This window comes from Hemicordylus capensis, chromosome 9 (assembly GCF_027244095.1).
Source record: "Hemicordylus capensis ecotype Gifberg chromosome 9, rHemCap1.1.pri, whole genome shotgun sequence".
Taxonomy (NCBI): Eukaryota; Metazoa; Chordata; class Lepidosauria; order Squamata; family Cordylidae; genus Hemicordylus; species Hemicordylus capensis.
The window spans coordinates 12,847,639-12,872,336 of record NC_069665.1 but is presented as its reverse complement, the minus strand read 5'-3'; the positions used below and the strand labels follow the sequence as shown (position 1 = coordinate 12,872,336).

At 44.9% G+C, this 24,698-nt stretch overlaps 1 long non-coding RNA gene across 1 annotated transcript in view; it reads right to left on the bottom strand.

Annotated features, from left to right (window-relative positions):
• Nucleotides 1–17,171: 17,171 nt before the first annotated feature.
• Nucleotides 17,172–24,698, bottom strand: part of LOC128334598 (uncharacterized) — a 32,900-nt gene continuing 25,373 nt past the window's right edge. Inside the window, exons 4-6 of the long non-coding RNA XR_008311337.1 lie at nucleotides 23,782–23,895; nucleotides 21,868–21,926; nucleotides 17,172–17,537 (exon numbers count right to left, since the gene is read on the bottom strand). This is a non-coding gene — a long non-coding RNA (uncharacterized LOC128334598). The remainder of the gene's footprint in view (nucleotides 17,538–21,867; nucleotides 21,927–23,781; nucleotides 23,896–24,698) is intronic.

Genomic DNA, 24,698 nt, shown 5'->3' with positions numbered 1-24,698 from the left:
CAGGGGGTATTCCCAGTCACACAGTGGGTGCAGTCAGCAGGCCAGCAGTCTTGTCCAGGGGCAAAGCTAGGGAAGAGGGGGCCCATGTTAACCCCCTCTCTGGTGGCCCCTCAGAGTGAGGGAGATAATGAAGAAAATAGGGTGAGGTGGATCTGGGGGCCCCTCGGGAGCTGGGGGCTCAAGTTCTTCGAACCCTTTCACTCTATTATAGCCACACCACTGGTCTGGTCAACAAGAGGCACACCTTGTTACTTGGACCATTGGGGAGATGATAGCCGTCGATGACCAGCTGTTTCAGATGGCGGAGAATGCTGGCTACTGCTCCAGCGGCTTGCTCCCAACTGCCAGATTCCCCTATGCACCACCTCCAGTAGGCAGGTGGTGTCCTTCCTGTACCAGGTACCAGGAGAGGGGGGGAGTGTTCTCTCTATCAGGGATCCCCAGATGTTGACTACAACTCCCAGAATCCCCAGCTGAAATGGCTTTTGCTTGGGGATTCTGGGAGTTGTAGTCAACAACATCTGGGAATCCCTGTTAGAGGGAACACTGGAGAGGGGATATCATCTGCTGCTGGTGGTGTGTTTAGGACATCCTATGCTAGGGCCAGGGAACATAGAGGGCTCCCCACTGCTGGACGTGCTGCCGTCATGGCTGCTCTTGTGGACAGGTACCACAAGATAGCAGCCTACTTCCACCACAGCGAGAAGGGGGGGCGGATGCTGAGGGAGAGGCAGTGTAAGCTTGGCCTACCCTGGCACATCAATCCTAGGGATGTTGAGATATGGTGGAACTCCGCCTTCCTCTTTCTCCAGCTATGTCAGTTGGAGGCCGTGGTGGAGCATAGGTTTGATTTTGGTTACTGTTTGTTACTGCTATCCTTTTTTCAGAGCAGCACAGACAGACAGACACACACACACACACCCCAACCATAGCCCATGATGACTGTGGACTTATGCCCTGGCATGTGTCAGCCTGGCAGGACCCAACCAACCTGAGGCCAACTGACTCCAGACATGGAGAGAAGAAGACTTCTTATCAAGTATGTGGTTTTATTTTTCTCAGCATGCTTTAATATGCTTGCTGTGCTATTGCAGCTGCTGTGATTTATTAGGACTGACTATCCACTTTTGCTGGATTTCAGATGGACAAAGCCTGAAGTTGGTTACCTGCCTTTGGTCTGCATTTCAAGATGGTGGAGTTTTGTCAAAAAGAAATGGACAGTGGAACTCAGATCTCGTGTGTGTGTGTGTGTGTGTGTGTGTGTGTGTGTGTGTAAGTAAAATATTTTCTTGGTGATTATTTGCTGTGAGATTAGCTCCATGTGTCTGTCCACTCAAGACTAACCAAGTTGTGCAACACTCACTGCACTTGTGGTCTGTGCTGTCTGTGTGTGCAATCCAGATTCTGCATTGTGAGATGCACACTCAGTCAAAATGCGGCTGAAGATGAAGAGGTTGCTCTTCTACTTAAGCTATGCTTGCAAAACGGGTGCTGCTATTGCTATGGAGTCATATGCAGTGTGTAGGAGAGCAGCTTGTGCCAATGATGCAACATGGGCAGGGCACTTGGCATTGTGTGGCTTGCAGAATCTGGGTGGTTTTTTTGGGTTTTTTTGGACTGTGTTTTGTGCTGTGTTCTGTGTTGGGACTTGGGAGATTCCCCTTTTTTTGAACTGTAACGGTGTGTGTGTGTTTCACTTGTGTGGCAGTGTGTGCTGTTTCTGCCATAGGGAATAATGGGGGTTTGAACTGGCTCATTATTCTTCATGGGCAGCTCATGGGGACACCAAAACAGATCAGGTGGTAGGGCCTGATGGTTGCTACCTACCAACCAACCCACAGAGCAATTGGGCAATTTTTCATGAATTTTTGAATATTTTGTTCCTGGGTCACTAGGTCAACTTAAAGTTGACCTATCGACTCAGGGGAAAAAAAATCAAAAATTCATGAAAAACCACCCAATTGCTCTGCAGGTTGTGTGGTAGGTAGCACCCATCATGACCTATCACCCAGCCTGTTTGGGTGTCCCTAGGTACAACCCATGGGGAATAATGGGCCGGCTTAAATCCTCATTATTCCCTATGGGAGAACACGTTAGAACTGAACCCCAGTTCAAATCTGAACCAGACCAGTGGTCAGTTTGATAGGACCAGTACTTGAACCATTGGCCCCAGTTTGAATTCAGTTCAAATTTGAACCAATCTGTGGGGACCGGATCTTTGCAAACCCCTACTCCTGAAATCACTGGTCTGAATCTAGTCTAGTGTTCTACTAGCATAATGTTGCACTATCACAAGGATGACACATGATGCCATTGTGAAGGGGGGGGGGGAAGGAACATCTATTACAGACTAGTTTTTGCACTAGTTGATGATGTTGACATTTTGCACATGTTCCAAAAATGCCTTCCCGTAGTGGTTGTGTAACTTTGTGTGGTTCTGAAAATGTCTTAAATACATGCAGCTTCTCTCATTTCAACTCTAGATCGGGTGTCAGCTATTGTCAGAACTTCCAATAACTTAACAGACCAGCTCTGCAGACCAGCTTCCTTCTTCATGAGTTAAAGTTGAAGTTGCCTCAAAAGGAAGTCTGGAAACTAAATATTTTGGTTCTTATGGGATTCCAAAAACTTTAAAAGCAGATTAAGAAAACCTGGTTTGAAAACTGATATGCTGGAGTAAAGGTCTAAACAACAACAGGGTGGTGGTGGGGGACACGAGGCTAGATTCTGGGACTGAATCCAGATCTCTCCAAAGGAGATTATCTAAACAGCTCTATATTGTGACTCCATTTTTACTCTCGAAGCTTGATGGAGACCTATGGTCGCCACTTAATTATATTTCAGTCATTCTCAAATGCTCCATGGCCAAATAACAATCCCAAAGAAACTGTTTGTTATCCAAAATTAATAAGCACAGTTTGAATTAAATGTCAGTTCGAATAAGAGACCATTTTAAAGTAATATTTCCTGTTGCTTAAAGCAGCACTCTTTAATATTAAACACGCTACAAGGTAAACTTGAGTGTTCCTGGAAAGCAAACATGTCGCCAGTGCAGCAGACTGCATAATTATAGTTAACATTTTAAATGAGAATGAGAAGAAGAAGAGAAGAGAATGCACACGGTTCTTTGGTAACAGCACTATCACTCCCTATGGATCTTGTTTTGCCATTCTAGACAGAAACCTATTGGACAAGCTTCAGAAAACTGTAAAAGAAGCAGCTTGATTCAGTGGATCAACTGTGGCTGCAGCAAACATCATGACTCTCAGCGGAAGCTTGTTGCATATTCCTAGCCGTCATGGGAGGGCTTATTGGTTCTACCCTATACTTCAGAAACCTTTTCACCATGACCAAAGTTTTTTTCTACCATATTGTTATTTATTTATTATTTATTTAACATACATGTATAGCACCCACTACCGAAGTTTCGAGGCGGTTTACAACAATAGAACAAACCAAGGCATTTAGAATCAGTTACAACATATAAAAGTCCAAATTAAAATAACGAAACCGTAAGAACTGCTAAATAGCCAAAAAAAAAAACCCACCTCTTGGCTGAAGAGTTGTGTTTTCAGCTGTTTCCTAAAAGACAACAGGGATGGAGCAGTTCCAATCTCAGCAAGAAGTGCATTCCACAGCACTAGGGCAACTATAGAGAAGGCTTGCCTTTGAGTTTTCACCAGATGAACCGGTGGCACCCTCAAACAAACCTCCCCTGAGGATCTTAATAGGTGTTGGGGTTCGTAACGAAGAAGGTGTTCGCTTAAATAACAGCTCAAGCCATTCAAGGCTTTATAGGTAATAACCAGCACTTTGAATTTTTGCCCAGCAACTTTTTGGTAGAAAGTGTAGTTCTTTTAAATCTGGAGTAATATGGTCTCTTTGGGACATCCTGAAATGGACACTAACTATTCTTAAAGGCCAGTTGTACTGTGCTGTAGAGGGCCAACAGGATGTTTCTAGAGTTCTATAAAGTCTGCCTATCTGGTCTCTGTTATTGCCCAAGCTCTTAATAGTTTGGGCCCTGGATATCTGGAGGACTGCCTGCTTCCAAGGGTTTCTGCCCACCCAACAAGGTCATTGGAGGAGGCTTTGCTCTGTGTGCTGACACTGAGGGAGACTTGATTGTTGTGCACACTGGACAGGGCCTTCTCTGTTACTGCCCCCGGGCTCTGGGATGCTCTCCTGGTGGGTGACAGTTCTCTGGCATTAGCCTTGCCATGTCCCACAGAATTTAGGGCAGCCCCTGAATTTTGGCTCCTTCACCCGGCTGCTAAATTCCAATGTGCTGCCCAGATTGCCCAGATTTTACTCTGGATCCGATCACATGGGAGGGCAGAGGAGGAGGGGAAAGCATACCAATCTGCCAAATAAATAAATAAAATGCAAATTAGTTGCCACATAATTTGCAGAACATGTAAATTAGGCCACCTGGATTTGGGAAGCTTGAATATAGCAAATCTATCTGGCATCTGCAGCTGCTTTTTAAAAACTACATAATATGTTTATTTGTCAGGCTTTTACCTCTTAAGGGTTGCCAATCAATTTAATTTATTTATTTATTTATTTATTTCATTGTTGAATTTATATACCACCTTTCATTAAAACAATCCCAAGGTGGTTTACAGCAAAATTTAAAAACGATGGTAAAAAAAAACACAATTAAAAGATTAAGTGAAAAATATTAAACAAATCTGATTAAAAAAAATTTTTTAAAGCATAAAAGCAATACAGAGTACAAAGAGCAGCAGCAGAGAATCAAATAAATAAATGCCTGGGCAAAAAGCCAAGATTTTACACGCTTTCTAAAAGCTGTGATGGGTAACCGTGGCCAGATCTGCCTTCTTGAGAAAGGGATGCAGCTGGCGCACTAGCCAAAGCCATGCAAAGGCACCCCTGGCCACCGCCTCCACCTGAGCTTCCAAAAGCAGAGCAGGGTCCAGTAGTACCCCCAAGCTGCATACTGGCTCCTTCGAGGGGAGTGCAACCCCATCCAGAACTGGTAACATCTCCTCATCCTGATTGTCTCTCCTACTGACCAACAGTACCTCCATCTTGTCCGGATTCAATTTCAGTTTATTAGCCCACATCCAACCCATCACGGCCTCCAGCCCTCCTTTCCAGCCATTCTGTCTTTATCTTTCATATGAATACGACGTGTGTGTATATAGCACTTTTCAACCAATGTTCCCAAAGCAGTTACATACAGAAATCAATCAATCAATCAATCAATCAATCAATCAAATGGTTGCCTGTCCCCAAAGAGCTCGCAGTCTAAGAAACATAAGAAAGACATCAACAACAGCCACTGGAGGGATGCTGTGCTGGGGTTGGATAGGGCCAGTTGCTCTCCCCCTGCTAAATAAAGAGAATAGCCACTTTTAAAAGGTGCTTCTTTTGCTCAGTTAGCAGGGGTCTTACGGCTGCTGCTTTTTGGTGTATGTTTTTATGGTTTTGATTTTCCTATTTTTATTTGATTTGATGACTTTTTTTGTATTAACTTTTGTAAACTGCCTTGGGATGAGTTTTATGAAAGGCAGTATATATATTTTAAAAAGACCAAAAAAGCCCACCAACCAACCAACCAACCAACCAACTGCCCTCTGAATCCATAAACATTCCTCTGCATTGAATTACACTGGGGTTTGGGGGTTGGTTTTTTGACCCCCTAGTTGTTTCTTCTTCTTCTTCTTCTTCTTCTTCTTCTTCTTCTTCTTCTTCTTCTTCTTCTTCTTCTTCTTCTTCTTCTTCACATTTTTTGTGCAATTAACATTTACAGATTACCCACTCCCTCTCGCCTGCAGGTGCTCTGGTTATGCAACCAAGAGGATCTGAACATTTCCAGCTCTCTTGGAAATAGATACAAGATTTACTGACAGTGATCCTATACACCAGTATCATTATAGAATTACCCAGCTCATTTGTATAGATGCCAAAAAGAAAAAAGAAACCAGAATTTCAACCCAAGCGGAAACCTCTCCCAGCTGTTGCATTTTTGCTCCCTTAGGTATTACTTCCAAAACAATTTGTGGGGAGTGGAGTTATTTCATTAACCCTTAAGAAAAGGAGCATTTTTGTTTGCTCTGCCATGTCGAAAGAAAATAAATGCAGCTGTGTTCTATTTCATGTATATGTTTGCTGCTAAAGGGATGCAGGAAGCAACTTCAACACACACACACACACATTCACAAACACTCTGGGAAATCCCAGAGAACATGTTTCAGATTATGTTGCAATTGCATAAAGCTTGACTCTAATTCAAGGACCGAAGACGTTACCATTCTTTTTATTATCATTATATCTCGCTGTGTTTTAGTCCAAATGCTGTAGTTACACGCTCTGTAAATCTTCTTTCTAAAATCATCAGTGGCCTCCCCCCCCTGCCCCCATCTTGCAGAGGGATCTTAGCCCAGTTCAAATCAGGTTCTAATATGCTTTTGGCTACATGCTGCTTTCAGCTACAGCTGGGAACAACTGAATTTCCCAGCATGCAGTGATTAGCATTTGAATCTTGACAAGTGTGTTGCTGTCTGCATACCAATGGCCAAGTGATTGTTCGCAAGTGAGGCTCATGCTCTGAATGTGCTTATAACCTAGTCGTCCACTCTGGCTTTTGTAAAAACACTTGAAACACTCACAATTTCAACTGTATTAAGTGTGATTTCTTCTGATGTATACCCATACGGCAGTACTGAGTGCCTAAGCAGCTCTGACAACAAATGGCACAGTGAGGCACTAGAAAGCTGGAAGATCACATGCAAATGGACAAGTATTTAATATATAACACCTTAATATAATTTAATATATAATTTAAAATAATTTATAATTTAATATATAACACAAGTAATACCTTGGTGATCCTGGGCCCTAGGGATGCTAAACTGCAATCAACGAGAGCCAGGGCCTTCTTGGTGGTGGCCCCAGCTCTATGGAACGGTCTCCCGTTACCTTTCTGTAAGGTATGCAAGACAGAAATGTTCCGTCAGTTGTTTGTTCGCTGAGATAGCTGGTCGTAGAATGATCCGGTAATCCATAGTTATCATGTCTTGTAATGAGTACTGTATGGGGTTGTGGTTATGATGTTATGTATGTTGTATTTTATAAAACTGTGTTGCTTTGTATGTTATTGTTTGTAAGCCGCCCTATGGGAGTAGGGCGACATATAAATCTAAATAAATAAATCTAAATAAATAAATAAACAATCAGATAGCTTTTCTAATAAGCAGATTAACATTGCCTGAGAAAAATCCAATTATCCCTTCCTTGGTTGGACTAAAACTGCCAACTGTAGGCCATGGTGCTGGGGATGATGGGAGTTGTAGTTGAACATCCGAGGACCCAAGGCTGGGAAGCCATAGTCCACACTGACTTGCAACAGTGCTATATGGTTTCAGAGAGGTAATTCTCTGCCCTACTTAGAGATGCCAAGGACTCAACCCGAGACCGTCAGCGTGCAAAGAAGCTGCTCTATCCCTCCCCTAATTTTGAGTTAACATTGAATTATTTAGATGTGAAGGATAACAAACAGATGTTTTCCGAGACTCTGGCTGATCATCATCCCTTGTGAAACCTACCTGGGCAGCTTGGGAAGTGAAGGCATGAGGGAACCTGTCCGTCTGTAATTAAAAAAGCCACCCACAGCCAGAGCTCTGATGACTATGTTCAGAATGATGGTCAGCAACATGGGGCCACTGTTGCTACCAGAGAAGAAAAGAGTAAGCAAAATCTATAGAAGGCACAGCACAAACATCAAAGCTACCTCAACAATAACTTATAGATCAGCTTGCATTCAAAATGTGATAAGACCCATGCTTAGTTATTCAGTATGGAATGCTCTTGTAACATCTTTAGTCTTCTACCAAGATTCACTGCTAGGACTGGTGTCAGTTCATTGCACCCCTGGGCAAAATTCCAGGAACGTTGAGAGGGCCCACCTAGTGCATGCACAGTCACTAGGATCCCCCCTCCCGTCAGTATTCTGGAGCTACCACTTTAATTCCCCTGAAATATCTGGAATGATATTATAGATGTTAGGGCATTGTCGGTAGAGTTTCCATGCCTCCTGAAATTCTGGGTTGCACCCGGATTTTAAGCACCTCACCCAGATTGCTTAACCTACAAATATTCACCTGGATTTCAGCTTTCATTTTAAAAAGAGAAAGAAAACAGAAGGCTAAGCTCTAGCCCTTGTAGAAGGAGAGTTATGGAGCAAAATGTGTATTTTATTTATTTATTTATTTATTACATTTATATCCCACTCTTCCTCCAAGGAGCCCAGAGCGGTGTACTACTTACTTGACTTTCTCTTTCACAACAACCCTGTGAAGTAGGTTAGGCTGAGAGAGAAGTTACTGTCCCAGAGTCACCCAGCTGAATGGGTGAATGGGGATTTGAACTCGGGTCTCCCTGGTCCTAGTCCAGCACTCTAACCACTACACCATGATGGCTCCAATTTATTGTGAGTGGGACTGATGGGAGTTGTAGTTCAGCAACATCTGGAGGCTCCCAGTTTGGGAACCACTGGTAACCAGTTTGGACCACATGTTGTCCAGTTATAGGAATAGTGAAAGGAAAGTAGGCAGCTTAGTTCTTACTAAGTTTCACAATTCAGTTGCTATTTGCTAGAGTGGTCATTCTTCAGGACTCAGATACCTCACCAGAGTCTTGAACTTAATCTCCAAATGGACTGGAGGATGCACTGTCTCTCTAGTGTGCCTGCCTGTATGTCAGTGGGTGCACCACAAGAAAGCACTCCACAGAGCACAGCATCTAGCAGGCGGAATCCAGTCTTCAGCAATGTGTAATAGTGGGTGTTGGGGGGGGGGGAGGGTTGGACAGTAATCCTTGGTATGATAATTGGTTGTTAGGTAAAGGTGAAGTAATGCCATTGAGTTCATGTTGACTCCTGGCGACCACAGAGCCCAGTGGTTGTCTTTGGTAGAATACAAGAGAGGTTTACCATTGCCTCCTCCCATGCAGTATGAGAGATGATGCCTTTCAGCACCTTCCTATATCGCTGCTGCCTGATATAGGTGTTTCCCATAGTCTGGGAAACATCCCAGCAGGGAGTCGAACCGGCAACCTCTGGCTTGCTAGGCAAGTCATTTCCCCGCTGCACCATTGTTTGGTGATTGTTTGTTTGTTTGGTGATTGTTTGGCTAATTGTTTGGTGATTCATTGATTGAGTGCCATCAAGTTGGTGTCGACTCTTAGCAACCACCTAAATAGATTCTCTCCAGGATGGTCTGTCTTCCACTTGGCCTTTAAGGTCTCTCAGTGGTGCATTCATTGCTGTCATAATCCACTCCATCCACCTTGCTGCTGGTTGTCCTCTTCTTCCCTTTCCTTCAGCTTTCCCCAGCATTATAGACTTCTCAAAGGAGCTGGGTCTTTGCATAATGTGTCCGAAATATGATAGTTTGAGCCTGGTCATTTCTGGCTCGAGTGAAAATTCTGGATTGATTTGTTTTATGTTTGTTTTCCTGGCTGTCTGTGATATCCTCAAAAGTCTTCTCCAGCACCAAAGTTCAAAAGCGTCAATGCTTTTTCTGGTTTGTTTGTTTGTTTGTTTGTTACAAGCACCATTTAAGTGTCAGGATTCACTATCTGATGCTAGCAGCCCACCTTGCTGTTTCCAGCTACATGCAAGTTGACAAGTATTTAATATAGAATCAGATAGCTCTATCAACAATCTGTGGCTCCATCCTCATCCATTGCTCAGAACAAGGGAGAGAATTTAAACACCCTGCTGGCAAACCAAACTCTAGCTGGGAAGGACTAAAGAGTTGTGAGTCCCCCCTTCCTGGTGCTGGACATGGGCCCTATGTCAGCATGCATCTGATGCAGATGCAGGAAACATGGGCAGCACTATGAAGGCAAGGGGGGATGCATGGCCACTCACTTACTCCCAGATGGTGCTTTTCCCCCAGTTGGGTGCTTTCTCTCTCTCCATGGGCAGTGCAGCTCAGAGACATTCCCCCGCCACCTTTGTCCAATTGTAGCTACATCACTGAGGCATGCTGACATGCCTGAGGCCTTCCTCTGCTGGGAGTGGCAGCTACACTTGCATGCCAGCGGGAAACCTGGGTGGGACTGTGCACCTGTCGTCCTACCATGATTGGAGGAGGCTGTCCACTGCTATGTTGTCATTTGCATTGTATATTATTAACTGTGGGACATCTGGAAGGGTGAATAGGGCCAGAGGGGCTGTCGATGTGAACTTCCTCCCCCCTAGCTGGAGGTAGATGGGGCTATCCTTAGGTACTTAGCTCGTAGGTGGCATCTATCCAGGTGGTCTCTCTGAACCGGCTCAATACTACACCAGAGATCCAGAGCCAGGAGGGTGGGGGAATCAGCCTCCTAAGAAGGTATGACTCTAGGCTCCATGCAGCCACTATATGAATGGCTAGGGCGGGCACTTGGGAGAGGAGTATCGGAAGAGGCAAGGCTATTGGTGTCTGTGGATGTAGGCCTTATTAAGGTTCAAATTAGATGCATGAGAGCAGCGAAGATAGCATAAACATGTTCCCCAATAATGGAATGTTAAAGGTAGAGTAGAAGTACAGTGGAGGATCCTATGTCTCATGAGGGTTGCTTGGCAATGCCCTGTACATATTTCACTGGCATATTCTTATTTTCATCAATGCAATATTGGAGGGTATGCAATTGTACATTGTCCTTCCTCAGCAATAACCTATCTCCCACTAATGTATGAGCCAAGAAGGTGATTGTTCTTTAGGTTAAAGGCACACTAGTACATAATTGTCCTACAATCGGAAATTAACAAATCAAAATATACCTTGGCACCTGCAGTGTTTGGAATGGCAAACTGTGCTCTTCATGGGCATGGATTTACATGCACGAGGAGAGAGGAGAGCTGGCCTTGTGGTAGCAAGCATGACTTGTCCCCTTAGCTAAGCAGGGTCCCCCCTGGTTGCATATGAATGGGAGACTTGATGTGTGAGCACTGTAAGATATTCCCCTCAGGAGATGGAGCCGCTCTGGGAAGAGCAGAAGGTTCTAGTTTTCCTCCCTAGCAGCATCTCCAAGGTAGGGCTGAGAGAGATTCCTGCCTGCAACTTTGGAAAAGCCGCTGCCTGTCTGTGAAGACAGTACTGAGCTAAATAGACCAATAGTCTGACTCAGTATATGGCAGCTTCCTATGTTCTTATGTTCCTATGCACGTGCGCTATGGACAAGATCCATCTCTGCTTTCAGATTGCTAGATGCAGTGAAGGGGTGAACCCTGAAGAATGCTGGTACTAATTCACACCAACACATTTTGAATAAGATATCCCCCAATGGCAAAAACAGATACATAATAGGCAAAAGAGAGTGTCTGTCTGTCTGTCTGTCTGTACTATTTAGCATATTTTATACCACCCAAAATGCAAGTTCTCTGGCCAGTTTACAAGACAATAAAAACCACCAATAAAAAGATTAACACATTTCAACAATTAACATTTTAAAAGTTAAAAACTATTAAAACACAATTAAAACCATATCTAATTAAAAGCCTGGGTGAACACATGTGTCTTGACTGCCCTTTTAAAAGTTGTAAGAGATGGGGAGGCTCTTACTTCAGCAGGAGGTGTGTTACAAAGACTTGGAACAGCAATGGAGAAGTCCCATCCCCGAGACGCCACCAGATGAGCCAGTGGCAACTGCAAACAGACCTCTTCAGATGATCTCAGTGGGTGGTGCAGTTCATAGCAAAGAAGATGTTCTCTTAAATACCCAGGGCCCAAGCTGTTTAGGGTTTTATAGGCTATAACCAAAACCTTGTATTTTCCCCAGAAACTTATCAGCAGCCAGTGTAGATCTTGCCTCCAAATCCAACGTGCCAACGAAAGGGAGCAGAAAATCGGGACTGGATGTATGCAACTGGCAACCTTGGATACACATGCATATTCCCACCAAAAGGAACATCAAACCAATTCAATAGGGTATTATAATGCAGATGGGTGCACTGAAGCATGGGAGGCCGCCTATAATCATGGATCTGTATTGTTGGATTGGGGCAGCTGTTTTCACCCCTCTTGGACATAGGATGCTTTCAACTGAATTCTGTTCAGCTGTAATTTAATTCAATAATTCAGTTAGACCCTGCCAACTGAGTAAAGAGGCACTTTTAAAAAGTGGCAATTCTCTTATATTTAGCCAGGCAAGAGCAACTGTCCCTATCCAATCCCACCACGGCATCCCTCCATTGGTTGTTGCTGGTGTCTACTTCATGTTTCTTTATACTGTGAGCCCTTTGGGGTCAAGGAACCATCTCATGTATTATGTTTTTTGGAAACCGCTTTGAGAACTAGATAGTAGTAGTAGTAGTAAGAACGCTTCACATTGCTTATTCTGTCTTGCAGGCTTTGCAATCCTGAGGTTGCTGGTTCAAGTTCCAGTTAAAAGCTCTCAAGTTAGCAGAGCTGGGTAAGAATTTGTTTGGAGATCAACTTGACTGGCAGCGATATGTTGGCTGCCATTCAGATGGCTGCGGGCTCATACTCTTGAATCTCCATCACCTCACAAATACAAGCACATTTGTGTATACGTGGATGTCCAGCAAGGCCAGCTGTCCTTACCTCCGAGGTCAGAGTGGTGAGAGGGCCCAAGGTGACAGGGACGGGTGGCAGCCGGGGAGAGATGGAGGAAAGACTGCCAACGGGTAGGGAATCAGCTCCAGTGGAGGAGGAGCTGAGTCCTGATAAGGCTGAAGGGGAGGTGTGCTAGGATAAGATCAGCAGTATGCCTCCCAACGGGAGGGGGTCTGAGCAGGAGGAGGGAGAAGGGGGAGAGGCATTGGCAACAGCTGTAAGGGGTAATCAATTACAGGCAACAAAGAGGGGCATTGGCCCCGTAAATGCGGGCAGGCGATGCATAGCCTGTGAGGAGGCATATATGGACAGAGATGAGACTCTGGCTGGTGGAGAGTGTCAGGGCCCCCCGGAGAGGGGCAGACACAAGGAACAAGCAGAGGAGGCATAGGCTGATGCTCAATCCCCTCCCTGTCCCAGCCAGGCTGGGTAAAGGATACAGGGACATTTAGCCGGACAGTGGTTCTGTGTCACCCAGCCAGACACCTCCTTTTTGTTCCAGACACCTCCTTTTTGTCCTTTTCCTCTTCCAACTACAGACTTTCTTCTCTTCCTGCCTCATCTCATTTTCTGGCTGCAGATATTATGAATTCACCCTGCTGTAGTCGTGTACAGTCGGGCGAAGCGAGAGGAAGTCCTGGGTCTGAAAGTGTTTCTATTCAGGAGGGAATAGTACAAGGCACCTTATAGAAGTGGCTGAGGCTGTTCACATAACCAAACACTGGGTAGGACATTGATCAAATGCTGGGTAAGAAAACTGGGTAGGACAGATTGTGTGATCCCACTTAGTCACTTCTCCCTCCTCCTACCGATTTGTTTGCTCCCACACAACTGGAGCACATACAGTTCCCAAATTTGGGTAGGGCACTTGACTGTGTGAATAGCCTTGTTCTGTGACAGTTAAAGATACTTTATCTTCCAAACAATCTTGCCATCCAGTTGCAATTAATTCCCCTTTACTACTGTTATTATGTACTACTATGATTTATAAACTGCATTTCCACAGCCATTTACATAGAAAAATAAATAATAAGCATGCAAGATCATTTTCTGTCCCAGAGGGCTCACAATCTAAAAAGAAACACAACACAACACAGCAACAGCCACTGGAGGGATCCTGTGCTTGAACTGGATAGCCAGTTTCTATAGTTATAATGGGTATATCCAAATCTTCACTATTTTTAAAGCAAGAGCCACTTTGGCCAAAAAAAAACAAAAAAACACCCCAACAAAACACAAAACTTTAGTGTGAGAGCCATTTCCCATTGTGCTGATCATCACAAACTACACTGTTGAGGTGTCTCTGTGTGTCCCTACAACTGTACCGAATTTGGTCCAAATTGGTTCCCACTTGCACACAAACATTCACACATCTGCCCTCTTGAATTGGGGTGGATGACATTATCACAAACTATGCAGTTGGGGTGTCCCTATGTGTCCCTACAGCTGTAGCAAATTTGGTTCAAATCAGTTAGGCAGTTCACAAGTTAGCCCTCTGGTGCCTTGAATGTTTACGTGTCTGCCATCTTGAACTGGGGTGGATGACATCATTGCAAACTATGCCAATGAGGTGTCCCTTGGTGTCACTCACTACAATTGCACCAAATTTGGTCGAAATGAATTAGGAGGTCCACAAGTGAGCTCACTTGTGTCCCAAATGTTAACACATCCACCATCTTGAATCAGAGTGGATGACATCATTACAAACTACACCCTTGAGCCATCCCCATACAGCTGTAGCAAATTTGGGTCATATTGGTCCAGGCACTGCAAAGTTGATAGGACACAGACACATACAGACACAGACACAGACACAGACACACGATGCCAGGTGATCTCTTAAGTTTACTTTCCTTAAGGAAAGAATGCTAATACAAATAAGTCAGGGAGCTGCACTGAGGGTTGGTGGGAGCTGCCACTGGTTCCTGGACCTTACAACGAAGAACCTGCTCTAGGGATTCTATAGCTTTTAAAGCCTTAAAAACGACCTTTTCATTTGGAATGGTTTGCTCAGAGAGGATCACCTAGAGCCTTCCTGGGTTTCCTTACAGCTCCAGGTATGGAGCCTTTTGCATACCTGAGCTTTCGAGCAAAATCAGCTTAAAGGTAAAGTGTGCCGTCAAGTCGGTGTCGACTCCTGGCGACCACAGAGCCCTGTGGTTGTCTTTGGTAGAATACAGGAGGGATTTACCATTGCCATTTCCCACGCAGTGTGAGATGATGCCCGATAATAGGTACCAGCAGGGATTCAAACCTCTGGCTTGCTAGTCAAGTCATTTCCCCACTGTGCCATCAGCTTAGCTGACTTTTAATGTATAGCTCCTGCTGAGTTTTTGAATAGCATTTTTTGTTTGCTGTTCTGTTGCTCTGCTGTATTCTCTTACAGATTGTTGTAATTGTATGCATTCGTATTTTATTTTATCTTGTGACTTTGTTCGCCGGTCTGACAGCTTGCCAGCTGAAGAGAGGCATATCATATTTACCCGAATAGAAGACAACTCTGAATTTAATACAACCCCCTTAAAAAGTAGAGGTTAAACTGACATGTACTTGCATTTACTCAAAAGGAACTGGACTCTGAATTCAAGACGGACTCCAGATTTCTAATATTAAAAAAATGCTTGCACAAAAAACCCTAGTCTTGGATTCAGGTTTAATTTCATGTTAGTTAATTAATTACATGTGCACCTCTCGAGTTGCAGTGAAATGGGCTCTACAGAAGAAGCCACAGAAATTCTCCTTCCTTGAAGCTGCTGTTGCCTGGCCACAGCAGGCATTGCTGGGGGGGTAGGGATATGCACAGCACCAATTCGGAGGCTCTTTATGGGCCTCCGAACTGGTCCAAATGACTGGCAATTTTGCTGGTTCAAAGGCGGGGGAGGGTTGGAGTTTAAGAGTGGGGGAGGGTGCACTTTCCCCCCTCTGGCACTCCATTAGCAAAGGGTCCGTTGGGGTGGTAGTGTACCTCCCTGCTGCCCCATCCTCTTGTCAGACCGTACGTCACTGTAAGTTCTCAGTGCGTCTATGTGTGTTGATGTGTGTGCCCGAGTGTGCAAGTGCGCCATGTGCGTGCAGGCGCCAACACATGCAGGAGCGTCGGGTACTGCTGGTGACATAGGGTCTGACAAGGGGAAGGGGTGGCAGGGAGGTACACTACTGCCCTGATGGACCCTTTGCTAACGGAGTGCCGGTGGGGGGAAAGTGGGGGAAGGAGTAAGTGCATCCTCCCCCTGCCCTTAAAGTCCAACCCCAATGCCTTCGAACCTCCTCCTCCTGGTTCCGTGTATGTCCCTACTGGCGGGAGGAAGCAGGAGCCTTCTGTGTTTTACATTTCCTAGTAATTTGTAATTCCCTGCCTCCATTGGCCCTGAAGTAATTACATTTCCATTCGTCCTGAAGACCAAGAGCCAATGGAGGTTCCTGCCTCCATTGGTCCCTGTATCTGAGTGGGCTAGTCTCTGGCACCAGTTATACTTCCCATGAGCTTGGAGCTGCAAATCATCCCATCAAGAATATCTGAAAAAGGAGTGCAGTGATATACCTGGCATGGGTGCCAAGCACAACCTAAAATCTCAATCTCAATCTCAATCTCTCTCTCTCTCTCTCTCTCTCTCTCTCTCTCTCTCTCTCTCTCTCTCTCTCTCTCTCTCTCTAATTCTCCTGGGTGTGCCTTAGAATGTGCGTCCCAGCACCCAGCTGATTGGCTGGGCTGCAGAGGGGCCTGACCGGCTGAGGCACACCCAGGAGGATTGGTCGCCCTGGCAGTGGCAGGCCTGGCCGTAGAAGCCAGAGGCAGCGGCAGGCCCAGCCCAGCCACGGAGACAAGGGGGGGGAGTGGGGGAGGCAGAAGTGGCGGTGGGGAGGAGAGGTGGCTGGGCCTGGAAGTGGAGACTGGGGCAGAAGGTGGGGGGAACAGGTAACTGCTGGCCCCCACAAGCGCACAGATGCTCTGTGCAGGGTCGGCTAGTATATATTATTTTTAAAAGCTTCATCATCTTCAGATGCAACTTGATCGCTAAATGCAAAACATTATTGTAAAGTAGGGCAGGCCTCTGAAAGTACTGCTTAATCCTGCAGAAATTTTTTGTCTATGTGTACTTCTAAAGCACTGTTAATTCAATAATTTTTTAAAATTACCATAAATGCCCAGTAAATCATGAAAGGAGTCAGGATCTTGGGCTTCCCTATATTTTTCATTTTTATGAATCAGCAGGTTTGCAACCATAATCATCTGAATTTTGAATGATAAATTTGTATTTAATACAGCACCAGGATGCATAAGAAATGACAAAAGGTTGCCTGGTGAAAAATTTAGGTAATACTGTGCATCTGTACTGAGAGAGAGAGAGAGAGAGAGAGAGAGAGAGAGAGAGAGAGAGAGAGAGAGAGAGAGAGAGAATGTGCAGAATTTCAGAATACAAATGTAACCAAGGTTAGTTTGTAGTTACTCTTCTAAATGTTACTGCTAACCCTAACCCTAACCACCCTGAGCCAATTTTGTAAGGGTGGTATAAAAATTGAATATATAAATAAAAAAATAAATAATGCAGCACATTAATCCCGAGAAGGTGATTCTTGTGCAGAAAAAAAAAAAGGATGACCTTTAATGTAAATACCTTGACCATTACATGACATATGTTGACTATTAAGTAGCTTTCCCTCTGGGATGAACTTCCTGTTTTCAAGGGGAGTGAGACATCTCAGGCCATGTTGCTGCAACTCACACTGTGATTCTTCTCCATACCAGTGTCGCTCACATTTCTGAGAGGGAGAGGGGTGGTTCTGATGTGGGGAGGATGACGGAGTCTCATGTCATCTTCATGGTAGGGCCAGAAGCCCTATTGCAGACATTCCCATGCTGCCAGTGAATGCAATTTGAGTTGGGGCCTCAGATAATTATTATGAACTTTTTGGTGATCCTGAAGGGTTCTGTGAGGTCCCAAGCTATGCAAGGCACGGGAGACATCTGATTAGTCCTGCCAATAATCTCTATATATAATTCTCATAAACGTACCAGTTGCTAATCCCATGTGTGGCAGCTCTCGCGAGAGTGCACAATCGAGCTGCCAATTAGAGACGGGGATGGGTGGCTGGCCAGTGGAGGAGAAGCAGCCCCTGCCAGGCCAGCCAAGGAGAATCAGCTGCTGACAGGCCGGCCAAGGAGAACCGGTGGCTGCCAGGCCAGCCGACGGGCCGAGGAGAAGTGGGTGTTGCCTGGTCGGCTGGAAGGCCAAGAAGGAGCAGCTGCCGCTTGTCCGGTCGAGGAGAAGCGGCTGCTGGAGGGTCGGCTGACAGGCTGAGGAGAACTGGCTGATTCCGGGCTGGCCTGTGAACTGAGGAGAAGCAGCCGTCATTGGGCCAAAGAGAACCGGGCTGGATGGCGGGCTGAGGAGAAGCGGCTGCTGGCAGGTTGGCTGGCAGGCTGAGGAAAAGTGGCAGCCAGTGGGCTGAGGAAAAGTGGCCACTGGCAGGCTGAGGAGAAGCGGCGGGTGATGGGCCAGCCAGTGGTTGGGGGGAAAGCGGCTGCCGAGGGAAAATTAGTGGAGCAGATGCCAGGTCAGTTTGTTCTCCTTTAATACTTATGATCAGGGCAACTGGGAAAAGGAGTATTCACCCCCTCTGGTCCCTTGTCCCCTTCTGAACTGCTCCTCCAAAGATGCAGTTAGCCCCATGTGGGGAAACTACCGAGACATCAGGGGCAGCATTTCAGCCTTCCAGAGTATAAGGAATGGAACCTCCCTGTATGTCTCTGTTGAGCATAGGGATCAACCCTGGGCAAAGGGGTTCATTTCACTGTGCACTGTGCATTTCACTGTGCATTGCCCAGATCCATCTGGCTACTGTTTGGCAACTGGGTGCTGGACTCAGTGGACCTGTGATTTATATATCACAGCTCTTTAACTCTCTGCTGTGATATATAAAAGCCACTGGTGAGTCTAGAATTGAGTGTTGCCTAAAAACTACTGGGGGGGGGGGCAGTGTAGATCCTGGATTCATCTTCATACCACAGGCACTCCTAGAATTACAAGCACCTGACTTACAAACGTCTGTACTTGCAAACAAAGCTCCATACATTAATAAAGTCCCCAACTTACAAACGCCAACCGGCACTAGCAAACAAGTCATTGCTCTTGGGAACTATATGTGTTCCAAGTAATGAACATCTGACTTACAAATGAACTTTGGAATGGAACCTGTTTTTAATTTGGGGACAAAGGAAACATAGGAAGCTGCCATATACCAAGTCAGATCATTAGTCTATCAAGCTCAGTATCGTCTTCACAGACTGGCAGAGGCTTCTCCAAGGTTGCTGGCAAGAGTCTCTCTCAGCCCAACTTGGAGAAGCCAGGGAGGGAACTTGGAACCTTCTGCTCTTCCCAGAGTGGCTCCATCCCCTAAAGGGAATATCTTACCGTTCTCATGCATCTAGTCTCCCATTCATATGCAACCAGGGCAGACCCTGCTTAGCAAAGGGGACACGTCATGCTTGCTACCACAAGACCAGCTCTCCTGTATTGAATCAATATTTGGGGTTGGAGGGGGGTGTATAATGTATTATTGTGTGCTATTACTGTATATAAAACATTGCTATGATTATAAAGGCAAATGCTGGATTTTATCGCCCCTTTTGATCAAACATGGGGCATTTCATTTCACCCTGCAGAGAGAATGTTTTATTAAGCAACTAATATGCATGTTTTCCTGCCCTGTATAACAATGGCTACCCCAAACATTAATCACTGTAAAAGCAAGGTTACGGGTAATCTCTTTCTTACTGCAGATAATAAATGTCAGCTGCTGGCAGGGAAGTGTGAAAAGGTGAGCAGAAGGGTTAGTGCTACACGTCTATGTGAAAAACAGCTGTCGGAGTTTTAAAATGATCTTTGCTTTTGCAAGTCATAATGTTACCTTTTCAAAAGAAGGATGGAAAACACAGTGAGCAAAACATTATAAATCTTTTGCCTGGAACTGCTTCTGATTGGTGCAGGACAGGGCACTCAATTTCCCTACAGACTATTCGATATTAAATTAAATAGAAATTGAATAAGGTTCCAATGGTAATAATGTTAAATATCAGTGGCTGTACATTTATGTAGCTGAGCCATAAGCATGCAAATGGTTCTGTTCTTAAAAGGAATTCAAATGGCAAGGCTTGGGTTCAAATCCCCACTCAGTCTCAAAGCTTCACAGGTCATAATGCTACCCTTTCCCCCACTGCATTTTGGGAAGGAAAAGGTCATGGCAAGGAAATAAACACCACTTTTGCTGCTGCTGACCACTGCTGTGCAAAGAGTATACAGTCATTCACACAACCACGAGGGGGTGGGCTGGGGGGGGGTGAAGAAAGGAGCCTACCTTCCTTCCCGCAGATGACCAGAGCTCAATCAAGGCTCCGCTGCCCATGTGCCCACATGCCGGGCGTGGCAGCAAGACAAGTGGGAATTGGGAGGGGAGAAGGAAGCCAGGGCTGCCAGGTATCCCACAATGCACCACGTGAGCAGTGCAGTGCATGGGAGAAGCTCTGTGCTGCTTGGCCACTCCTTGGCCATCAGTAGGGGTGTGCACGGAACCAGCTGGTCTGGTTCGGTCCGAGTCCAAACTGAACCTGAACCGGATCGGGCCAGTTCGATCCGTCCCCGCCTCCATCCCCACCTCGGTTCGGTCCAGGGAGGGTTCACAAGCTTTTTATTCTTTAAAATCTTTTTTAAAAAGTTTTAGGTCATGCCAGTCCATGCAGAGACCCATTGTGCAGTGCAGCAGCCTCCAAAATGGCCGCTGTGCTGGGGGAAAGGCTGAAAACCAGCTGAAGAACACTTCATGGACTAAGGGAGGCCACTGGGGGGAGGGGGAACCTCCACGGAACACCCCCCCCCCGCCGCCTTGGAAAACTCCCATGGAGGAGGTAAGTTTGAGAAATAAAATAAAATAAACAACTTGCAAACCTCCAGTGGGGTTCAGTCTGAGGTCAGACCGAATAGGGTATGGTTCGTTTCGACCCCAAGCAGTCAAACCAAACTGGTTCAACATCAAAAACCTTCGACGTTGAACCTGTCTGCATATCCCTAGCTGGCAGCTCAAAGCTCTAGATGAGCAGCAAGTGAGGTAGGAGGCACTTTTTCTTGTCCTCCTGCTTCACTTTAAGCCTGGATAGGCTTACCCAGGGGATGGGGGGAGCCATCCTTGGGCTTCACATGGCCAGCCCGACCTGGGTAGGACAGGACTAGAATGGGCTCTGGGTTTACCATTATAGTGACAGAGAGGCCTTCTGCAGTCACTCTTGGTAATCACCCCTTCCCTTCAAATTTCAGTGCTGCTTTCATCCCTGAATGGCAGGGGTGCCAACACTCCAGTCCCACCAATAATTCTAGGAAATTGCTGGGACTAAAGCTTCTGACCCAAAACCTATGCTGTAGCCTGACTATGAGAAACACCAGTTTGAGACACACACCCCTCTGGGTGGCTTCAAGTTTGTCTCAAGTTCCCACTGTGTAGAAATTACCTTCAACTTCTATAGCGTTCACCATGAATGTATTAAGATTCAAAAATGGCAAACCCCCTTAAACTTCAGAGTGCAAGAAAGAATAATCAGGTAAGCAAAGGAAGAGGAGAGTTGGGAAGAGCAGACATTTTCAAGTTCCCTCCCTGGCTTCTCCAAGATAGGAGATTCCTGCCTGCAACCCTGGAGAAGCTGCTGCCAGTCTAGATGGACCAATGGTCTGACTCAGTATATGGCAACTTATCTATATTCCTATGTTCCTATTCAAGTTAGCGCCTCCTTTGTCATAAACCTGCCGCCAGCTCATTTGGTGGTGACCCATGACCAAGCAAGCAGATTGAATAATAGGAGAGGAGAGCTGGTCTTGTGGTAGCAAGCAAGACTTGTCCCCTTAGCTAAGCAGGGTCCACCCTAGTTGTATATGGATGGGAGACTAGAAGTGTGAGCACTGACCGATATTCCCCTCAGGGGATGGAGCCACTCTGGGAAGAGCAGAAGTTTTCAAGTTCCTTCTCTGGTTTCTCCAAGATAGGGCTGAGAGAGATTCCTGCCTGCAACCTTGGAGAAGCCACTGCCAGTCTGTGTAGACAATACCAAGCTAGATAGACCAACGGTCTGACTCTGTATATGGCAGCTTCCTATGTTCCTTTGAGGCTATTATTTTGCACCATTCACCCTGAGGACAGAGCACATTCCGTACAGTAAATGAGGAATTTTGAAAGCCCACATACTAATTGCAATAGCCCATCAGATCAAAGCAGGCAATAAGAAACCTACCTTATTAATGTACAATGCTCACAATCTTTGTTGCAAAAACACATACTTGTATCTTTAATCTGCAATGTTAGAAAGGTAGATGACAGCATTAAAAAAAAAAATGACATGGACAAGCACTCACCTACCAAAAACAAAAATGTGGTAATTTGTTGCAAAGAAAATACCATCTTATACTCAAGATAAGCATCTGGCGCTGAAGGCTTTATTAAATCCGATACATCTTCAGCTGTGCAATCAAGCACATTGCATTAATTTGATATCCTTGCTTGTTCAGTCTAGTAGCGTGCTTATTAAAGGGTATAATCATTGCTTACAGTCTATAAGGAAAGAACTCTATTGTTATTTAGATAATCACAGATTAATTATTGGGGGGGGGGGTGACACACCACCATCTCTTGTACTTGAAAACAGCAGCTCAGATGTCTTTGATATAATCATCACTTCATAAATATTTAACATAGTGGACATGCCACATTGAAGTACAAATACTGTAAGATATTCCCCTTAGGGGATGGGGATGCTCTGGGAGCAGCATTCACATGCTTGCATGCAGAAGTTCCCAAGTTCCCTCCCAGGCAGCATCTCCAAGATAGGGCTGAGAGAGACTCCTGCCTGCAACCTTGGAGAAACCACTGCCAGTCTGTGTAGACAATACTGAGCCAGATGGACCAATGGTCTGACTCGGGGTAAAGGCAGCTTCCTAGGTTCCTAATATATTTATGTATATTTCCAAATGTTTGGTCAGCCCATTATTTTCCAGAAGGGAATTTCAGATCACTGTGCACATGTGTGTGTGTGTGTGTGTGTGTGTGCGCGCGTGCGCGCGTGCACACACACACACACACACACCCCTGCATCCCAACTCTCTAAAAACATTTCACATATTACTTTTGGTCAAGATAAATGAATCATCAGATTATTGTATCCTCTCAGTCTCACCTGGGAAATGGTTCTATGGAATTTTTAATAACAAGTGGTACCTGTAATGAAATGTTGCATCTCCCCAATTGAATTATTCATCTCCAAGATACCATTCGTTGTTAAAGACTCAAGCAAAGTTTCCACATCCTCTTTGGTCTCCTGTTGTTTTTTTTCTCCAGCTGACACCTTCAAACAACCCATGGCTGTTGGAGGCCACTGGACATGGTCAGTCTACATCAGGTTCCTGCCTAACTAAGGAATCCCCCGAATATTTCAAAAATACTTACTTTTGGGTGTCTTTTTTTTGCTTCTAAACAGATAGGCAGCTAGCCATCTGAAATGGCTACATGATGTTTGTGGTGGTTTTGGTTAATCCATTCCTTGATCCAGGCCAGCTTTTGAATGGGGCTTTAGTGACTTGTATTTCAGTCCTGGAGTAGAGGTGGGGCTAACAGCCAGCCAGTAGCAAGAGCCCTGAAAAGCAGTCTGCACCTACCTCTCTGTATATAAGACCTATTTCATTAAACTATCAATATTCCTGACTGCTCTCACTGCCTTGTCCTTGCATAGCACAACTCTTTCCCTTGGATTCTACAATATGGGCATGCAAGCCAGCAGATATTCTTCCCAGAGCAGCCCCATCCCCTAAGGGGGAAGATCTTAGAGTGCTCACACATGTCATCTCCCATTCATATGCAACCAGGGCAGACCTTGCTTAGCTAAGGGGACAAGTCATGCTTGCTACCACAATACCCACTCTCCTCCCTATTTTGAAGCAAAGAGTGAATACTTTCTGCACTGTTCATGGAGATTTCTAGATTCCTAGCCTAAGCATATTTCAGAAGCTGAATGAGGTCTTTCTGCTTGCATAGGGGTTTGGTGATTACTGTTAATAAGTGAGGGATTTATTCTAATTATTTTATTTTTCACAACATGCTATTTGCTCCAAACCTCCTAATATAGAGCAAGATTTAAGAGCAAAGAAACACGTACCATTTGCAGTAAATAGGTTGATTTGTTCAGGGGTTGTCTATCAATGCAGGAAATTTGGCCTTGATATCCTTCATACCTCTTCTGATCCAATTTTTCAATTTTGCAAAAATCTATCTGTAATTAGAGAAACTGCTAGTATGAACTGCTACAGTACCAAGCATATTTAATTGAGAATTAATAAAGCAGTTGAAGGGAAATTAAATCCCAATTGATTGTTGGAAGAGCACCTATTGAGGTATAAGTATATAAAAGATAAATCTACTTGCCATGTAATTAATTCAAATCTGCAGAACCAATGAATGTGCAACTCTGTTCCTATTATTGCATTGCACTTGTGAGGAATGTTTAGCAATTTAATTAACATTTAGCCACACAACTAAAGGAAATTAGATATTAAGCATACCATCTAATTAACTTGGTATAGATTGCTTGCTAAACAAATATTACACATATCTAAACAATTTGTGCCAATTACAGGTCTCAACATTCTTAAGGTTTAAAGCATTAATTCCAAAATTAATTATGCATGTCTGTAATATGCAGAGTATATGCGAGTAATGATTTGCTTCTTTCCTTTTAGTTGTAAGTACTCCGTAGTTAAATTATCAGCCCAGCAAAAAGCTGTGTTCTTCTCCCAGCTGCAGTCCCAAACTGCCAGGAGGAGTGGTTAAATTAGATTCCTTCCCCCAAACCACTATTATTTTGTAAGGCATCTGTCTATAATGATTTTCCTTAAAATGTCAGACTCTACTCTGCTAGTGCTAGAACACAAAACAGTGGCTCATTCATGTTGCCAGTACTATGACATAATGTGAGCTGTTGACCTCTTGTGCTTCTCAGAGGCCTTTCATTACCACCTAGGACTCGGAGCAGAAGCTACTTGAGATGACAAATCTCTTTTCTAGCATTCTAAAGCT